Source organism: Crocodylus porosus, unplaced genomic scaffold (assembly GCF_001723895.1).
Source record: "Crocodylus porosus isolate Cpor-Errol unplaced genomic scaffold, CroPor_comp1, whole genome shotgun sequence".
NCBI lineage: Eukaryota > Metazoa > Chordata > Crocodylia > Crocodylidae > Crocodylus > Crocodylus porosus.
Window position 1 is genome coordinate 125,451,420 of NW_017728931.1, and position 21,535 is coordinate 125,472,954.

Consider the following 21,535-nt stretch of genomic DNA (forward strand, 5'->3'; position numbering starts at 1 on the left):
ACTTCGCTTGGAAGTTGGTTCCAGATCCTAGCCGCCCTGACCATGAAGTAGCGCCTCCTGATGTCTAGTCTGAATCTACCCTCTGCCAGCTTGTGACTGTTATTTCTAGTCACTCCTGGCAGTGCTTGGGGGAACAGGAACTCCCCCAATGCCTGCTGGTCCCCTCCTAACTAGTTTGTAACAGGCCACTACATCTCCCTCAGCCTTCTCTTGTGGAGGCTGAACAGGTTCAGGTCCCGTCGCCTCTCCTTGTAGGGCCTGCCCTGCTACCCCCTGATCACTGTCTTACTGAATCTTGAAGAATGAGTTGATGTGATATATTCATATCTTTTACATGTCTCTAATACACGGCTATTCCTTCTGTTGCTTTTTGGGGAAAATATTACATATAATTTTGCATATATCTACAAAAAATTGCCTCCTTTCCCTGAATTTGACTGATTCTGTTGCTATAGTGCTATCTTTTTCACCTCACGATGAAGTACACTAACAAGTAACATCCCTTCTCTCTCCATTATTATAGCAGAGTGTATTTCCTGTGATAGTCAACACTGAGAACTGCTCTCTGCTTGAAGGTCAATTGTAAGTGCTGTGAAATCTGCATTCTTACTTCGTTCTCTTTTATTTTTTTCTATCATACGGGTACAAGCAGGAAGAGGGGGGCTAGTGATCCTAATGCAAGATCATTGAGGAAAGGATACCCCAGCTACAGTCCCTTTCCCCAAATTAAAAGTAGTATTTTATGATGCCCACTCTGACCGTATAAATTCTACCACTCCCTCAACTGATCAAAATTGGCCATCATTTATCTAGCAGCCCCTCTAGTAAACAATAATGAATAAAATATTAAAAGAAGAATTAGCCTCTCTGGATTATCACACGTATGCACATACAACACACAGATTGTGATGAATATATGCAGAAAGGCTAGATAAGAAGATTTCTAGTCAAGCTGCTTTAATACTATCTGTGTAATTCAAAGGGACCTGCTGTGGCAATTTAACTTCTCAACCTAGGCAAACTCTGTCTGTAGGCATGTGCCTACTATCTTCTCTGGTTTTCTTTACATTTTGAGAAAAGAAACCTGATTTACACAAGGGCCTAATCTGTCTTTGAAAAACCATGATAAGTGCAACTGTTTAGTAGGGGAGAAGGGGGTAGAAGAGTAAGGGAACTACGGAAAGGTGTTTGAGGCCACAGCGAGGGAAGGATGATAAATGAGCTAGGTGGTAGGGGATATATACAGGTGGCGGCAAGGGGAGTGAGAGGATTAAGGACAGAGGTTTCTGTCAGCCCATGTGAGTGTATACAAAGATCTGGTAGGGCTCAGCTCCCCTGAGGACTCCTGAAGAGATTCCCATGAGGAATCTGGGATCTGGGAAGAGGGTTCTTCCCTTCAGGGGCAAGTCTGATCCCTTCACCTTACCTCTCCATGCAAGCCAGGAGCTGGGGATGGGGAGAGGGACTGCTGTGTCTCTTCCAGTCCAAGCACGAGCTGAATGGAAGTATGTGCGCTCTGTGAATATCGAGGCACCCCGAGCTCAAGTTCTGCAGCTGTCCATCTTAGCTATGCATTTTCTGGCTTTCAGGAATTTAAATTTATACCTTGTTTTTTGGAGATTTGAGTTTTGGTGACTTAGCATTCTGGAAGGAAAGGAGAAACTTCTCGGCAGCTTTAGCTTTGTTTTTTCTGTCAGTGCATGGTTACACAACAATGCCTAGCCACTTCTGCAAAGCCTTTAATCCAAGGTCCAGAGCATTCTACAACCACTAACTCAGCTTCACTACAGCAGTTACCATAGCTCAACTGTTATATTTATAGAAGCATAACCTGAGATACAGAAGTTTGCTTACCCAAGGTCACACAGAAAGGTAAATGGCAGAGCCAGGAAAAGAACTGAAGGATCTTGAGCGCTAGACAGCTCTGCCTTTTCCATGATGACAAGCCTATTTGCCTGTCACGTAGCTGCTGTCATATCCCCAGAAGGGTGAACAACAGAAACCAGTAACTTGAAGTGAAATACTGTTTTAATTTAACCACTGAGCCATTCAATGCCCTTTCCTTTTTCCTCTTTTTATGGTAAGGTGGCAGCCAGTTAGAAATGTACATGCAGCTAAGAACATTTAAACTGAGGTACAGCAAAAAAAGCCAACAACCAAAAAATCCAAAACACACCCTTCTTTGAATGCATGTATGAGGACCTAATTAGCGAGCTATGCAAGTTGTATGTGCATGCATCAATAATGTAGTACTGAAGTGATCCAATTCCCTTCACTGCTCTGTCTGCAGGGTTGAATTACTTAGGTCAATGTAGAGGTTAATAATAACCAGTAGACCTGTACAAGTAGGCAGTTATTTGATCTGGCTTCAGCTCCGGCCACTTTGGATGCCAGGGATCCAATCTGCAGCTCCGGATCGGTTTTCCGTTTCGATCCAGCCAAAGTGGCTCTGAAGCTTCAGAGCTGCCTTGGAGAACCGGCCATACGGTATAATGGGGAATTGATGAACTAGCCATAAGTTTGTTGTTTTTTGTCTTATTTGGATAAAATGTGCATGAGTGGTAGCCACTGCTGAGAGCATAAAGCCTGCTGTGTTTCAGGAAGATCGGTGCAGGGGTTTGGGAGGAAATGTATCCCAAATTCTTAAAAGCAAAACTCATCATGTATATGTGTTAAGCCACAGTGGGGTCAAAACTGCAGGGGTGGCAGCCCCTGGTCAGGCCACAAAAGCCTGCCAAGTTTCAAGGATATAAGTGCAGGGGTTTGGGGAACCTGCACCTCAAGCTGTGGACAAGCAAAACTCATGACATGGGTGACACTGTGTGTGTTAAGGCACATGAGGGTGAAAGCTGCAGGCCTGCTAGCCTCTCCTGTGGCCATGAAGCCTGCCAGCTGTCGAGGAGATCGGTGCAGGGCTTCTGGGTTTTGGGGCCCTGCACCTCTAGCTGCTGACAGGCAAAACTCATGTCATGGGTGCTTGTGCAACTGTGTCTGTCTTGGGGCACAGGGTGGGGGCGGGTGGGGGGAACTACTGCAGGCTTGGCTGGTAAACTACTGTGTTACCAGTTACCAAGCAATCATGATTCACTCAGGGACCAGCTCAATACACAGTACTGAATAGCTACTAGATAATGAGTTAATTAGCAAGGATTAACACCTACAAAACCACAGACTAAGGAGAGGAAATAATCAATACAGACAATCCAATCCCCCAAGACAGAGACAGTCAGTTGTACAAGCACTCTTGTCACAAGTTTTGTCTGGATGTTTTTATCCAGAAATGGAAGATAAAGCTGGGGACATTATAGTTGGGATGGTCCTGCTTTGAGCAGAGGGCTAGGCTAGATGACCTCCAGAGGTCCCTTCCACCCTAATTTTCCATGATTCTATGAATTTTCAATCTTATTAGTGATTCAGAAATCTAAATAAAAAGTGTTATGTGATCAGTCTCATGACTATTGATTTGATATATAAAAACCTACTATGATAATCAAATGAATAACAGCTCTTTGCAGTCATTCAAGAGCAATTACTTGTAACTTGAATTATGATGTTAATTATCACTGCTTTCTCCCTTCCTTTTAAAAAGTGAAAATATATCAGATTTGTCTACATTTGTTTCCTAGAACTGGCAGAAGAAAAGGGAACATATATCCCCAAACCCTGGTTTAAAAAAACAGAGTAGACTTTAAAACTCCATAGTAAGGAGTAAATTCTGTCCTGAGAGACTCACAAGTACCTTAGAAGCCAAGTTCTGCTAAACACATATGGGCTCATTATGGAGGAAATTTTAATCTCAATAACTGAAAGACTCCTAATGATGTAGAAGCAAATTCTTCCTCCTGGTAGGTGTTCACAATCTACAGAGATTCATACCATTATGAATTCACAGAGAAAGCATAAAATCCACACAGATTCACGGGGTGCATTAGTCGATGCATTGCGAGCAGGGTTAAGGAAGTGATAGTTCCTCTCTACTCGGTGCTGGTGAGGCCCCTGCTGGAGTACTGTGTCCAGTTCTGGGTGCTGCACTTCAAAAAAGATGTGGAGAATCTTGAAAGGGTCCAGAGAAGGGCCACAAGAATGATTAACGGCCTGGAGGACAAACCCTATGAGAAAAGACTAAGGGAACTGGGACTGTTCAGCCTGGAGAAGGGAAGACCAAGGAGGGACTTGGTGACCATCTATAAGTATGTAAGGGATGAATATTGGGAGCTGTGAGTAAAACTATTTACTAGGGCACCCCAGGGCAGCACAAGAAGCAATGGCCATAAACTGTTAGAGGATGGTTTCAGGTTGGATGTAAGGAAGAACTTCTTTATGGTAAGGGTCCAGAATAGACTTCCCAAGGAGGCAGTGCAGTCCCCAACCTTGGAAGTCTTCAAGACGAGACTGGACAGACACCTTGCTGGGCTCATTAGATCTCAGCAGTATTCCTGCCCAGAGCAGGAGGGTTGGACTCGATGAACATTTGAGCTTCCTTCCAGCCCTTAATTTCTCTAATTCTATGATCTATGAAACTTGAGCCTAATGCTCCAGAGGCCTGCGCTCACCTGCGTTGAAAAGTAATGTGGATATCAAACATATTGCCCTTCGACACAGTGTCCCACTCAATTCTGGTGGGCAAAATGAGGGACTGTGGCATTGACAAATGCACAGTCACATGGGTGGCAAACTGGCTCCAGGAGTGCACTCAGAGGATGGTGGTGGATGGGTTGATGCTGACCTGGGAGGGTGTGGGCAGTGGAGTCCCCCAGGGGTCGGTCAACAAGGACAAGTGCAGGGTGCTGCACCTGGGGAGAGGGAACCAGCATTATGGTTATAGATTATGGGCTGATCCTCTCAGCAGCAGAGAGGGATCTTGGAGTCAGGATTGACTCCAGGATGAATATGAGTCACCAATGTGACAAACCAATAGGCAGAGCCAACCGCACTGTCCTGCATCAACAGGGGCATCACTAACAGGTCCGGAGAGGTCTTGCTCCCCCTCTATGAGGTGCTGGTCAGGCCACAGCTGGAGTACTGTGTCCAGTTCTGGGTGCCGCACTTCAAGGAGGATGTGGAGAACCTGGAGACGGTCCAGAGGAGACCACTCGTATGGTTGGGGGCCTCCGTGGCCAGCCCTGCGAGAGGCTGAGGGACCTGAATCTCTTTGGTCTCCGCAAGAGGAGACTGAGGGGGGATCTTGTGGCTGCCTACAACCTTATCAGGGGTCACCAGCAGGGACTTGGGGAAAGTCTGTTCACCAGGGCCCCCCTTGGAGTCACCAGGAATGACGGGCACAAGCTGAGGGAGGATGGTTTAGGTTAGACATTAGGAAGAACTACTTCACTGTAAGGGTGGCCAGAGCCTGGAGTAGGCTTCCCAGAGAGATGGTGCTCTCACCTTCCCTGGAGATCTTCAAGAGGAGACTGGATAAGCACCTGGCTGGGGTCTTATGACCCTTGCCAACCCCAGTGCTCCTTCCTGCCCATGGCAGGGGGTCGGACTTGATGATCTGTCTAGGTCCCTTCCCACTCAGTGATTCTATGATTCTATGATATGTATATCCTAATTCTTCCATTCAATAACCTTTTATTTTTAGGTTGAGGACATAAATATCACATAAGGGGCTTAGTAAAAAATATTCATTTGTTGCTCAGCAAGGATCTAGCAACTAACTGTAGCTTCAGCAGTACCACTTACTTTACTCAACTTCTGTAGAATAATTAACCTTTGATGAAAGCAAAGGCAATCTTTGTCACGGCAAGACCCACAGCTACTGAAACCAGGCAGAAGTAAAGGAATGCTTGACAGTGACCAAACTTGTTCAAATTCATTTCCTTTGATATAAATCTCAGAGAATTCTACTGACTTCTGCTGGCTCCTTTGGAGTTAATCAGGCAGATAGGACTCTCTAGTCCAACTAATGTGAGATCAACTCTGGTACTTCATTACTGAAGGTCTTTCAAACAGTGTGCTACTAATGTTCTAAATCAGGACATTGCAGGAGTGTTCACACTGTTTAAACCCTGGGAAATGCTCTCTTTCCATTTACACTTGGTGATAAAGGTGTTTGTAACATTGGCATTTGCATTTTAAATAGGATTAGACATTTCCTTACATTTTCCTCCCAGACAAAAGAATCACAAATGTCCTGCCCTAAACATATTTAAAAAATCTGGATCTGATTTCTGAACTTTTTGATCTCCTAGGTTGGAACCCTGAGATCAGCAATCTGTGCCTGAGGCAAAACCAAATTATGGTGATAGGAAAATGTGGGTCTAAGGCATCTACCTACCTGCCCAATCTATAGCTTGATTGACCTAAATTAGTGTGGCTGAAAGGATACTTTGAAGATGAATGGGCTAGGGTAGTCTCTTGGGGATTCCTCTGGTGGTCACAGATTGCTAGCGATCCTGCTCTTTTACATGCTCATGTAATGGCCCACCAGGAAAGCCTGTCACGCTGTAGGGGAGAAGAGGAGAAGGGTCAAGACTGACATTCTGCTAGAATTCACCCTACATCAGAGGGTCCTATCTGCCTGTTTGGTGCTAAACTGTTGCCAGGAGAAGGAGCCAAAGGACTAGGATCTAGTTTAATGTAGCTGAGAATTAGCTTAATTTTAAATGTTAAAGCTTTGCAGGTACTTAGGTCATGTTTAAATATTTATCAGCTCTATTAATAATTAAATAGGCTACTTAATAATTGGCATTCTCTGCAGTGTTAGACACAGATATCCTTTGCTCAAAGAGAGCAACAGAAATCATCTCTGTCACCCTCTTCCCTGGAGCACATCCCTGTAGGATCCCATGGCTACCATCCAACATGTGAATAATGTTTTACATTGTTTATTTTTTCTCCCTCCTGATTCTCTTCCTTTGAGAACTGGGATGCGTGCTATTTTACTGTTCCTTTTATAGCTCTTAGGGCATTGGTTTTCAACCTTTTTCATTTGCAGACCTCTTTGGAAATTCTGAATAGAGGTATGGACTCTTTGAATTATTAGTGCAGGTATTCTCATACTTTTGATTGATAATAGTCACCTTTCACAGACCTCTTAGACGTAGTCTGTGGCCACCCAGGGGTCTGCGGACCACAGGTTGCAAATCAATGTCATAGGGTTAAATTCGACGAAACCCTTGGCTGTTCCTAGATTTTTTTCTGGTGTGTATATATATAGAGAGAGATAAGCAATCTCATTTTTGCATGTATGCTCTAATTGATCTATAGGCAGTACCATCTGCTAGAACAGACACTGCCTGCCTTTTCTGAGATCTCTACAGGCCTTTGCCAGGATTGATGACTCCAGTTCCAATTATGTACTCTAGGGGAAGGCCAAGCAAACTCCAATGCCTGAATATAGTATGGGAGAGAAAAAAAATGGAGTGCAGAGAGGTGATAAACCATGTTAGTCTGAAGGCAGGCAGAAGGTAGGGTAGGTGGCACCTTAGAGGGACTGTGAAGAAGAAATAAAGGATAGGCGTCTAAGAGTCACATAAATAAGGTTAAATCAACACATTTTGCAATGTAGAGATGATTTCCTAAATGGTCATTCTTGATGTTTACTGTCCGCCAGTAATTACATAGGGTTTATCACACCAGTAATGGGTGCAATGGCAGAGCAGTTACAATGTCTTGTTATGGGTATTCTGCTTGCTCAGCTGGGGAGTCATAGGCAGTCTGATGTGACCACATCACTCCTTTGTGTATCATTAATATAGAAACTACGATGCCTTCTCACCATGCTAGTCCAATGATCTTTGATCGTGACATTTTTTGATAATATGACAATCACGGAGAAATTTTCAGGAATAGTTTTCTTTTTACACTGAACTATATTAGTATAAGGACAAGAGTACAGTCCATGAGGTTATTTTGTCTATTTATGATTCACTGAAGAGATGCTGTCCAGAACCATCTACAGGCCCTCCTGCCAGGCTTTCTGCTTCAGAGGCACAATTACCTTTAATCCTTCAGAGGATTAATGGTAGAGAAAGACCTGCGTCCACTGAATACAATGGAAAGTTTTCCATTGACTTAAATAAGGGCTCATATCCATTTAAAGATTATCCATAACCTACTCTAATGCTGTCTATTTAATGGGTTGTACAATGGATATAATTTCATATACGTTCATATAAAAAACCCTGACAATGATGTTAAATGTAAAATTGTGACTTCACACACCAAATAGAGTTTTTCCCACCTTCCTTTGTATCTTTGCACAAAAGGTAACAATGACATACATATTCATTGATTCTGAAAGCATTCCAAGTTCTTCTGCTTAGAAATTGTGATTTCAATACAAATACTTCAACAGATTGTATTTTATGTATATATCTCTTTATGACATGAGGAACTACATTTAAGTGTGGAAAAACTCTGCTCTGGGTAATTTGCATCCTTATGTCCTATTATAGATTTTTCTATTTGGATTTCCATCTGCTCTCCAATATCTTTTGAGTTTGTTATTTCTTTATTGAGATCTTGGTTTGCACACCTATAATTTGATTACTATTTGAAATTAGCAGTACTGACTTCCCTATCCATAAATTACATAGTCTCAACCCTGCAGCTTCACAATAAATACTGCATAGGTAATGGTGCTCCAGGTGACTAAAGCAACAGAAGTGAAATAGTCCAATTCCACTGAACTTAAAAGTAGGAGAGTACAGTTCATCCTAACCCCCATTTCTTAATCATCAACTAAAAGATAGTATGGGCCAGTGGAGAAAGCAAAACTGAGATCCAGAAACAACTGATTTCTAACCCTGTTTTCATCACTGACTTGCAACCTAACTATGGGCAGGAAAATCTGCATATTTGTTTCCCTACTGGAGGAATAACTAGCTTCTCTTGAGTGCTGGTGAGACTAACCATGCATAATTACTAATAGAAATAATTTAATGCACACTTTTTGTACAGCCTATGGCATATCCAAATGCACATTGTAACAGCTTGTTTAATAAATGGTGATTGACCGAGGCTAGCAACCACATCTACCTTACTTTACCATACCTGGATTAAGGCTGTTGATGTAAAGGAACTTAAAAAACATGTGACATGACACTGGAAGAGTCTAAGTATCAGGATCTATTGTTTCAGGCAACCAAGTCCTAAAATCACTTTTGCAAACTTTTCAAAACCTACTAAAACTAATTAAGCTGTTGCCCCCATTATTCCTAATGGAAGGCTGTTCCAGTACTTCCCTTTGCTGATTGTCAGAATACAGCCTAATTTCCTGCCTAAATTCTTTCACTGCTAGCTGATGCACATTTGTTCTTGGGCCAGCAATGTCCTCTAGTTAAACAGTCCTCTTTCCCTCCCTTCCATTCCCTCAGGGTGCTTACTCTCTCTAAATACAACAGAGGGATAATGACTTCCTCTCTGTCCATTCATTTTGCTATGCTAAATACTGCAAGCTTTTAGCCTCCTCTTGTCAGACAGGTTCTCTGCTCCCCCAGTGATCCCGGAAGCTCTCGTTTTCATCTGTTCCTGTTTGAATTAATCTTTTTTGAATATGTGTGAGACTAGAACTGTACATGGTATTCCTGCTGAGATCTCACCAGTACTTTTTCTGTTATGATCTACCTTTGATAAATCCATGCTATTTGTTTTCCCATTTTCATTTTACCCCTTTTTATTTTTAATTATTCTTCCCTTCAAAATTTGTTCTAGAGACTTGTCTTTCGAGGTTAAACTACTGGGCCTATATTTGCCCAGATCACCTTTTACCTCCTCTCTTTATCAAGATACCATATTGTCAAAGATTAAAGTCTTTGATTTCAGATGCTGATGGCAAAAGGTCAGATGGCAAAAGGTCAGAGACTAACACAACAAACTCTGTAATTGTAGTCTCACACTATTATTTTTTAGTTTGTAACAGTACTGCATATATAGATCCCTGTCTATGCCTCATTTCAAATCACTTGAGCTCCCATATGAGAGAGAGAAACTGACCTTGACAGCCCAGCATGAAAGATAAAGTACCTATAGTAACGAGATTAGCTAACTTTAGTGAAGTTGTAAAATTAAATAATGTACTATGCTCACCCTCCTGTGACCAAACAGGCTCAGTACCACCTAAACTAAAAGAAGGGTCCCCCCTTTCTTGAAGGATGGGCTGCTAGCATGAAACGTGAGCAAACAAAGAGAGCACAAGTGCCAACCTGTTAATTATTCATGCCTGGCATGTAGTAATTGGCTACCCTGGCCAAGTATAACTTTGAAAGAACTTCTGCCCAAAGTGGAGAACTCTCCACACACACACCCAGGAGACACTGTTTGTAAAGTGGCCTCTTACAAACATCTCCCCGCCTCCGATCTTTATCTCAGCGTAACCCCGTCCTTGCCGTCCCGTCTTATCTTCATCGTCCGTCTTCTTTGTCAAGAACTCTCGGTAATCTGCAGACTGCAATGGCTTGTGTGAATCACTCGGAAGCAACTCTCTTACCCACCCTGTAAATGCTGGGTAACATGATATCTGCATGCTGTAACTGAATAAATCAACTCCTCTGCCTACGCTGCATCACATCAGTAGCGTAAGTAAAATAAACTTTCTGTGTAACCATCACGCTTTAAATCATCTGACTCCTGCTCGCCGTTAACCCCCACCTGTTCGGTCATAAATCCCTCCTCACTCCAAGCTGGTCGTGCCGACCCAGGCTCGCAGGTCAAGGGTGCACCGGTCATCGGGGCGCGACACATATGTGTTATTCTTCAGTCAGATAGAATCACTGCTTGATAAAATTTTTAAAAATCCTTGGTCCCCAGAATTACAATTTCAAAGTGTCAGTTCTTTCACATTTTGGGATAGATATTATCTCCCAACCTGAACACAAAAGTCTATGAGTTTTGCTTCCACCTCATCTGTGGTGATTTCCATTTCCCACTACCATTTTCATTTGTCATTTGCCCTGCCTTTGCACCATGTCCAATACCATCATCTTTGTTGAAAACTGAAAAAAAATATTCATTTGGTTTTGAGTTGGATCAAGATTACTTCCCCTGTCCTCAATGTATAGATTGAAGCACTATTTCTTCTTTTCTTTATTTCTATGAGTAAATGGACCTTTAAATTTCCATCTGGCTCTCACTTTTTCCTTATACATAGTGCCTTCACTGAAAGCAAGACTTCTTAAGCCTCCTCCTTTTGTTGGTATAGTAACTATGTAGTGGGAAATCAAAAGTATATTGGCTATCACCTCCAACAATAACCGAACCTTGCCATTGTAAACAGGGAGAAGAGATGGCTGAGTGGGCAAAGGTACAAGCCCAAAACCTGGGAGACTCAATCCCTTACTCTGCCACTAACATTGTGCATGAACTCAAGCAATTGACTTAGTCTTCCTCTGTGAGATCCAAGGAGGAAGTGTCCATCATCACTTTTGATCTGAAAAAGAATGACAATTTTTAGCAGCATCTGTTCTTTCTCTGTGATAACACCACAGAAGTCTCAGTATATCCAAATCCAATCATTAAGAGTCTATAGCAAATCATTTTTGATATCTAATTCTTCTCCAGTAGAACCTCCTTTACTTTTTTGTTCCCAAAAATCAGTGAGCCAAAGAAGCCATTTTATCCATGTTATTCCGTCTCACTTGTTTACAGCCTCTCATTAACATATAGGATTTCCCATCATCTTTTTTACCTTTATTTTTCTCCTAAAACAGAGCATATCCTTCAATACTTGTGGTCCAGCCAGAACCGCTCTTCCTACACATGTCTCTTATCTTACAATATCTGCCTTGGCATCCTGCAATGGTAGTCCTAGTTCCTAGATTTTGTTAGAGTATCCTTACACAAGTGCACAAACATTTCAGCAGTTCTCCTTCAGTTTCCTAGATAGAATGGGGTAGTTTTTCATTCATTAATTGTATTGCTTCCGTCATCCTCATGACTGCTGTAAACAGTTTACTTCTTACTGGGCATGTCTACACATCCATTAATGCGTGGTGGTTACTCAGCATTCAGTTGAGTACCTGTAATCACAGGTACTCAACTGAATACACAGTAACCAGTGCTACTCCACAGTAGTGCTGGCACGTCTTTTTTTCTGACGCTAATGCACAGTAGACTAATTCTACTGTGGATTAGTGCATTAGCACTGCTTTTGTCATGACATGCTAATGTGCAGTAAAATTAATACACTGTGCATTTAGTGTCTTGTGTAGTCATATCCACTTTCTCTTTGTTTTGCACCCCTTTACCCACTGGCATTACTCCATTCAGTGTTGTGCTCACCATTTATTTGATTTCCCTCATAACTTACATTAAAATCGCAAAACTTTCTCCAACTTCCTCTGCCTTGTGCCTCATTTCTTATTTTAAAAACTCCTTGTACCCAGTTCTAATCCTGAACACGCCATGTCCTCAGGAGGAATTCACTGACTAGAGTCCTCTTTCCACAATTGCTTCAGACTAGCTGACATCCTAAAATGTCTCTTAGAGCACCAATTCCTGGGCCATCTGTTGACCTTCATTATCTTACAGCATCTTCCTCTTCATTTCCTGAATTTAACTGAAGAGCATCTGTATCCTTCAGTTCTTTGAGCATTTTCCCCAGCCTGGCAGAGTCACTTTTGATCTGTTCCGGTGGGACTCAAACAGAAGTAAGCTGAGGTAAAGAAGTACACAAAGGTCATGCCTCAGTTAAACTAAATTATATGTTGTTTAAAGTCAATAATCCATTTCTCATTTAACAGTCAGAGATGTTATCATCAATCTGTGCTACAGTTCCAGTGTTATTTATTACACTAAATCAGTACAGATGAGGCTGTCTCTAAAAATAATGGCTTATTATTGCATACAATGCAAAACCTTTAGCTGAACTTGGATCCTTAGGCATGAAGAAGTTTAAGATACAAAAACTCTGACCAAAATGCAAGTAAGTTCTTTGCATAAATAAGCAAGATATTATACCCAACACATTATAGGAGGTGAAGTTAGACAAGCACTTAGATAAATTTACTGCAGAATAAATTAGCTAAACAACCATGAAAGCTACAGAGGAACAAAGCCTTTAATGAGAGGGAAGTTGGTTTTGTGGTAAAGGTGCTGACTGTAGTAGGTCTAGATCTGCTGTCTCAAGTCTCCTGCATGACCTTGGGCAACATCTGATCAATTATGACTTAATCTCTAGCTTTGCCTGTTTAGACTTTAAACTCCTCCAGGCAGGACTGTCTCTTTAAAAGTAAATGTACAGTACCCGAATCGATCCCGATCACTACAGGGATGTAAAGAACAAAATATCATTTAGTCATTTTTCAGAAGCAGAGGCGTAAAACAAAAATCCTCCAAAGCTGAAATAAACGTGAGAAAAAGCCTGTTTAATTTTTGAGAATACAGTATTCATATTGATCAAATAGTTCTGAAAGCTAAAACATGGTCATCTTAGAACATGTAACATTTTGTATAGCAATTGTTTTAGAACTACTGGCAAACACACAGCCTGGCAACTGCTCTGCATTACTTGTAAGCCCTAGAATTTTTTCCCCACTCTTCTCCACTGGCCTAAAAATCTGATTTTTAGTCCAGTTCACAGCTGGACTGCACTGAGGTAAATGAATGATACTGCTCTGATTGAGAAAGTACTTCTCACATCTTTGCTTTGAATGAGCCTACGTGAAAGGCACACACTGAGGGGACTTGGACATTCTAGATGCATTTTTACTCATTCTTTATATATAAAAGGTATAATGCTCTTAGGTGCATACATGTCACATTGCAGTTTAGCACTGCAATACTTCTCAGTCACATTCACCCACTCTGCATCCATTAACGCAATCTTTTTAAAATAAACGTGGTGATCTAAAGAAGGCACTCTTGGTGCAATTGGACACTTCCACCATCCCAGGGCTGCAGTGGCCACACTGACCCCAATCCATCATATAATGTATCAATGCACAAATTTGTGTCAATACTATTTGTGCTGCTGCAAATGCATGCCCCTGCTCATGTGAGCAATGATAAGCATCAATAGTTGGGTTCTAGGACTCTAGATTTCCCTTTGCAAAATGCTTTGCAATAGCACATTCAGCAAAAACCTAAACATTTTCCAACACTGAATAAAAGAGGTATTGTACCTAATGGTTAGAGCTCATGGTCCAAATCCTCTAACACTTTATTGGTATAGACCTATTACCATCAGTGCAATTACAACAATTCAGACCATCTACAAATTTGGCATTATAAATCTTATAAATGGCACATGGGACATACAGTGATTATGCCCCACAACCTCCATCTCCACTGCTTGTCCCAAGGAACGGACCCTAGTTTGCCTTGGGATAACTCCTTATCCCCACAATTGTCATCTCCTCTACCCCTATACTGCACCTCACAGCTGCAGCCAACTCTAGGTAGCTCCCTGGGATATGAAAGAATTTTAGGCCCCCCTTTCCATAGGATGGGTTAGCCTGGAATATTACTTGCCCAGAGACACTTTATCACAGGCAGTCAGTAAGGAGACAAAACAACACAAGGATTTATTATGCGGGAGAAGTTAATTATACAAGAAAAACTGACCATAAGTTTGAAAACAGAAAAGGGTAAGTTAAGTTTCTTACCCTGTCTTTTGATTACCACCTAGTCCTTCAGAGACCTGGCAGTATTTTCAGAGATCAGTCATCCTGCTGAACCTGCCAGCACTGAATACTGGGGACCTGACTCCCCCCTAGCCCTGGGATTATCTCAAGGCCCCTCTTACCATACTGATAGCCCTTAAAATAGCACCAAGACAGCACTCCCTCCCCACCACCATCAGCATTGCCCATATTGCTCCTGATTTTCAAAATTCTCTAAAAAATTCTCTCTTTGGCACACCTGGCATTCCTCAGGGCGATGGGTTTTTTCCTCAGATGCCTTTGCTATTGTGTAGCTGTTTTTCACATTACAGGCAGACAATAACTCAGGTGCCCATCCCACCAGTGGCCCCTTTCTGTGATTGGAAGTTGCAATTGTCCTTGCCCTGGAACACAATGGCAGGAGATATTTAATAGTTACACTGTGGAAGGGCCCCGACCCCAGACAGCCGCGGGACTCACCGGGTGGGGCAGAGCACACCCGGCCGGAGCTGGTAGCGCAGGAACGCAGGACGGGGGAGGCGCGGCACCGCCAGAGCCGGCGCGGAAGCCCAGGAGCGAATCTCTGAGCAGGGACCGGCGGCATGCACTTTAATTAACTCTCCCAGGTGCCACGAGGAGCCGGCAGCCTCAAAAGCGGCGCCGGTACGGAGCAGCAGAGGCCGGAAAGAGGCAGAGGAGGAGGAGCTTCCCAGCGGGGGAGCAGCAGCATGGCAGCCTGCAGAAGGGAACTCGGCAAGGACCTTCTGGAGCCGGGTAGGGCCCCGCGGGGCGAGCCATGAGGGGCGGAGGGCCCTCAGGGCCACTGATCGAGTGGTGGAGCCTGGGAGTGGGGAAGCTCCCCCACCACAGCCCCGGCCGGAGCGGACCGTGGCCAGAGGCGGCGGCGGCAGGCTGACCCAGGGAGGACTGTTTGGAGACGGACCGCTGGTAGGAACGGCAGGCCCCGGCGATACATAGGGGACCTGGCCAGGACTTACCAAGTGACCCAGGGGTCGCTAAAAGGACTTTCTCTTTGGGAGAAAAGAGACCCTGACCCTCACCGAGGTAAAGGGGGGCACTATTGGGACTCACCATCCGGAGGCTCGGGCGAGGGTGTAGGGGAGGCAGGAGCCCTCGAAGTCCCCAGACTGGACTGGACAGGAGACCCGCTTTCAGACGTGCACCCGCCAAGGAGAATCACTGAACCAATATCATCAAAGTCATGGCAGGTGGACTTGGCGGGAGCAGACAGGGAGCGGGAGTCACTCCAGACCACGCAAGGGGCGGGGCAGGCCCCACGACGACCCAGGGGTGCTTGAGTCGCGCCCTTACGGGTGCACCCGTGGACATACACCTACTCCCTTTTTTTTAAAGCATGAATCCCTCAGTTCCTTTGATTAAACCATGACCAAAAACATCAGGATATGTAGAGACAACATAACATACTCTATACAGTGATAAAATCAACATAAATAGATATGTCATAACATTGGCTTTTCAGTGAACCACACACACCACATTAGTATAATAAACACAAAACATGCTTGATACCCCATGAGCCCCCCACAATTTGGTGGGGTTCTTAAAACCATAAAACACAAACAAAAGGGTATACATCCTTCTTCCTTTCTTACAAGGTTGGCTGTAGAAAGTGATGGGACTTCTCAAGATAAAAAAACAAACAACTTCTCATGATTGTGTTTTAATTTAGGTAGTAAAATAATTATGTGAGAAATAGGCCCCATGACAGACATTATTTTAATGGCTGGATGGGATCTGATGTGGGAACCCAACAACTGTGATTCCTACGAGGCCTCAAGTGCATGCAGGAAGCACAACTGCGGGGATCCCACATCAGAGCCCATCACACCATATTGCTGGTGCAAGGGGAACCCAGTCCTGGTGTCCTCCCGCTAGAAGGTCCGATCAGCCGTGGGAACGCATGGTGCGCTCTATGGCTGGGAGCCGTAATTCAGCACTCCCAGCCTCCGGAGCACATGGGAACCTTAAAAGTCTTCAGTGTGCTCCAAAGGGCACACATTCAATTAAAGGCATGATAAGAAGGCATTATTACACATAGTTTGTGTAATAATTTTGTGGCTTATTCATCCTTTTATCATACCATTAATTGAATGAATGTGTGCCCAAGGTCACTCTTTAAGATGTAATTAACCAGTTAATCATGCCTTAAGTGGAATGTCTTTTAGAGGACTTAAAAAATCCCAAGGTACAGGATGGGGAAAATAGCTACTGAGTTTAATATTCGTATAGTGGAGGAATGACAGATACTCTTCATAAGTCTATTGTGCTAAGCAGAATGAAGTCACCGATATTTTATTTAAGCTAATGAAAAATGTTGACAGGGCAAGTTTTTGTTTTCCAAAAAGCAGTTAGATAAAGAAATGCTCTTGTCAGGACACAAAAAATATATATCAGAATGACTCACTAGTTAACAACTGAAGCATTCAAAGAAAGAGAGACCAACTGAAGGAAAGTGGTTAAAAATAAAAAATTGATAGAACTTGTTTGATAGCAGCCTGCAGATTTACAATTAACCTTCACTTACACTGCCATGCACCTGCTGTATTCCTTAAGGCTGTACATGTATGACTAAGTCTACATTATTCACGCGATTAATGGCAGAAAATATAAGAACTGCATAATGTAGCACTCAGGACCAGATCCTTAGGATAATAACATGCTGTAACAAGTGATATTATTTTATGCTTTAGTAGAAAAGCTGAACTAAAACTTAAGTAAATCTATTCTGTTTTTTTCTGGGTATTCTTTGGTGGTAATTATGTGTTCTTTGATCATCCATAATTTAAATGCTTAGATATTATTTCTGGGGGGTCTTCATTTTTCCTTGTCCAAGGGAATACAAAGACAAAGAAAGAATGCAGAAACCTTGTTTATAAAAAGCCCCACAGTAATAGGCTGCCCTTTTCTTATGCCCCCAAAAGCCTCCCCTCCATTTCCTTGATCTCAATAGGTTTATATATGGCATGAGATCACATTTATTTGGGAAAACCAGGGAAATACATGCCATGTTCAAAAAGATTGTAGCCATTCACACAACAAATGATTCAAAATCATTTTGCTGCCCGGTCAATGAAGACTCCCTATTTTTGTAAGCAACCTTGAATATATTCATGTTCATAGCACAACTGGATGCTAGAGGGCTGCAGAATAATAGACTCATATTGCTCATCACTGAATTGTGTGAATGTTTGAAATTGATTTGTTGGTTTTGTTGAACAGACTTGCATTCACTGCTCAACACTGATCGAAGTAGACTGGAATAGGAAAAGGAGTTACAGTATAAGCTTACCATCCACAAGAGTTAGCTTCTCCGCCAACAATTTATCAGGGTCAATTTTGTGGTACTTTTGACGCTTCTGCCCCTTTCTTCCCACTACAAACAAAATATCTAAAGCAAATAGTAGGTCCTTGCACCAGATCTTGCTGACATTCTGGTCACCTTCCAGCAGTGTTTATTCACTGCTTTCACATGTCTCAGGTGAGACACCTTCAAGCTAGATTGGAGCATACAGTGTAATGCTGCAGAGCTAGATACCAGTTCATCAGCCTGAAGATGGTCTATTTTATGAACTACAACCATTTCAATCAGGTGTGCCCAATAACCAGAATAAGAGGTGCCTCAAGAAGGCAATATTTTAAGGCCTCCTGTCACCCTATATCCATCCGGATGAGACCCAAAGCAATTATCTCTGTGGCTTTCTTTAGTCTCTCCAGCATCTTTTTCACTTGTCATGTAAGGCTGTAGGCAGCTAGGTCTGGGGGGTCACCAATGGTCAGGAAAAGCTTCCAAGATCCAAGGGGAGCATGTAGAGACTGAGGATAGGGAGGGTAGGAAGAACACCAGGAGAACTGCATGGGGAACTGAATCAGAGATCCAGAGAATCGAGTACAGCGTGAAGTCAGGAGGCTAGCTGTGTCAGGTATCCAGAAGATTAAATCAGAATTGGGTAGGGAGCCAAAGGGTCAGATCGCTTTCAGGATCTGTAGGCAATCTAGGTTGGGTATCCCAGGCTCAAAGCCACAGCCTAATGTCATTTGTGGTTTGGGCTAGGCACTGACACTTGGGAACAGAAACCCTGAATGTGTGCAGCAGGTCAGACGAGGTACTGCTGCTGATGTTCCACATTCTATACAATACTTTAAAGTCAGCCTTAGTCCCTATGCAGAGAAGCAGCCAACCAATCTGGCCTCAACATACCACTTCTGTCTATACTCCAGACCAGTGGTGGTCTGCTCAACCTTCTGGCTCTGCAGGCCACTTGAGTCTATGGACTGATCCTGCGCCTGGAGTTAGCACATGGGTACGATCCCAGACACTGACCTGGTCCCATGTGCCAGATCCAGCTGCATGCTGACCCAACCCTGCATGGCCCCCGCATGCTGGAGCTGGCTGCAGTGACCCCAGGTACCACCCCTGCCATGCTACAGTGAATGAACAAGCAGGGCCACATCATCCAGCCTGTGGGGCTCCGCACAGGTCCAGAAATTGGCAGCAGGACAGCAGCAATTAACAGTGCCACTGCTACCCTGTCACCAAATTTCTGGCCCTACGGGAGCCCTGCAGGCTAGACAGTATGACTCTATGGGCCAGATTTGGAGGTTGAGTGCCACTGTGGGATATTTCCTACCTTTACTCTTTTACAGACTTTTCAATGGAGAACTCAGTATTACTCCTCAGATCCCAGTTACTTTCCAATTAAAAGCCACCCCACAGTCCATATTTCCTCTAACTCTCCTAAGGGACCTTCTAGCCAGGAGCTGCCCCTCAGCCAGTTGCCTTGTTTCAGAATGAATACTTTGGTTGAACACATTGCTTAAAGGGGGTTGATACCTTGGCATATGAATCAGTGCTATTCTGTGCCTGTTAACAGGAGCTTTCATTGCACCAGGCACTGAGAAAAGGAAGCTATAAGGAGGGGCAAATGGCTTCCCCGAACCACTAAGAAGAAGTTCTTATCACTGGGAGAAGTGCTACATTTTTTTTTTTGTTTCCCAATACTTTAATCTCTGCCACCCAGCTCATAGGCTATTGCAGATGGGGCACTCTAGAGTGAAATACTGAGGTGCAGATGGGTGGGTTTTAGGGTCAAGGAAGAGAGGGCATGAATTTGGCCCCACAGTCTGCTTGTACTGAATGAATGTCAGGCTTATTTTGTAAAGAGCCCTAAAGAAAGCCAGACTTGGGTCCCTAACACCTCCACAGCTTTGAACAGAAAAGGAAAAAAAAATGGTAGTAGTTCTTTTGGTAATAGATACAGACACTTTAGTCTTTTAGGTGACACGAGTAGGGTGTTTAAAAGAGAAGAGATAAAGCTAGTAGATGTGGACCCCAGGGGAAAAGGCACTGTTGAAAAATCTCAGGAAAAGAAATGTCTCCCATACTGAAAGAAGGAAAACAAAGGAGAGAACCCTAAATATTAGAGCTCCTAAGGCACGTCTCTGAGAAATAAAACTGATTTAAAAACAATTCTTGTGCAGAGAAGGAAGATGGGCAAAATGAAAGGGAGAGATATAGTAAAAGCAGCGTGCACATATGAGGAAATTCCACTCAGCTCTTTTCTTAGGCTGCCGAGACTAAAGCCTAAGCCCCTGCTTAGCCATCCACCAATCCAAGCGTTGAAAGAGTGTGCTTTAATATCTTGAAGTTATATTCAGCCTTTCCATCATAAGCCATCTTTTTCTTGTTTATTTTTTTCTGCTCAAAGCCACAGTAAGATTTGTGCTGAGTCTCCAATTGAGCTGTCCTTTTTAAACATGCCCAGACGACAAGAAAATGGTTTCTCTGGCAACAGGAACTCTGTGAAATATCTTCATACTTACATTCACTTAAAGCTGTTCACACGTAGGCAGCAATGAGGCACTGGACCTCCAGTGTGTAATTCATATTTATCAGACAAAGTTGTGGCGAAAGAATACTGGCAGTGACGACGCTGCTTGTAAAGCAGGAGACGTGTCTGCCTGTGCTGTCCGAGTTACGTAAGAACCACTTAGCACAACCGGAAAACAAGCAATGTAACGATCCGAACATCTAAAACGCAAGATTAGTATGTGAAATTTCTTATCTGTTATGCTGGTGAATATATACCATGTAGAAAAAGAAGGCTCCTAGAAAGGCTCATATTATAAATAATTGTGACAATATTAATCAGAAGAAGATTAATGAAGATGTGGAAGGTTACATGTGCCGCAAACGGGGAGGGCTTGTTGTTCCTTAAAACAGCCAGCCATCCCAGCACCTTGTGAGAACCAGCAGACTAGTTCTGGGTGTGCATACCAACAAACTTTCAGGTTTTGCAGGTAAGTATCTCTCTAGCCCCCCATACATCAAGTTTACTGCTTTCATTTAACTTTCTCTTTATCTCTGAAAGCTGGATCTCCTTAATTTCCATGCATTCCCAAACTCTCCATGCTCAAGAATAGGAGAAAGTATTTAATGAATTTTAGTGTGCCCTTCAAACAAATCTAGTCTTGAAGACTGCATGACTAGATGAACACAGCTAGCTATAGTCTGAAAGGGAGTAAACCATATTTAAAAGTTACCCCCAGTGGAGATTTTCAAAGAATGGACAGGGAGAAAAGATCACTTTCACAGCTATACTTTTGATGAACAGGAGAGAAATTAGGGGAATCAGTGGGCATGTCTACACCAGATGCTAACTGCACAGTAGCCTAAAAATACTGCACAGTAGCGTGTCACAGCACAGTGCTAATATGCTACTGTGCAGTATTATTAGGCTACTGCGCAGTAGTATTACTAAAAAGGTGTGTGCCGGTGCAACTGTGCAATAATGCCAGTTACTGCGCATTTATTTTATACTTGATTATGCAAGTGCTAAATTAAATGTGCAGTAACCACAGTGCATTAATGAATTTGTAGACATGCCCAAAGAAGACAAAAATGAAGTGGTTACAGTGAACAAGACATGTTTTAAGTGCGATGATGGAAA

General features: G+C 43.1%; 1 protein-coding gene and 1 long non-coding RNA gene across 13 annotated transcripts in view; one reads left to right on the top strand and one right to left on the bottom strand.

Moving 5' to 3' along the window:
* Nucleotides 1-21,535, bottom strand: part of MAGI2 (membrane associated guanylate kinase, WW and PDZ domain containing 2) — a 1,214,455-nt gene that overhangs the window by 564,483 nt on the left and 628,437 nt on the right. The window lies entirely within an intron of this gene.
* Nucleotides 5,806-21,535, top strand: part of LOC109315759 — a 132,415-nt gene continuing 116,685 nt past the window's right edge. Inside the window, exon 1 of the long non-coding RNA XR_002102599.1 lies at nucleotides 5,806-6,809. This is a non-coding gene — a long non-coding RNA (uncharacterized LOC109315759). The remainder of the gene's footprint in view (nucleotides 6,810-21,535) is intronic.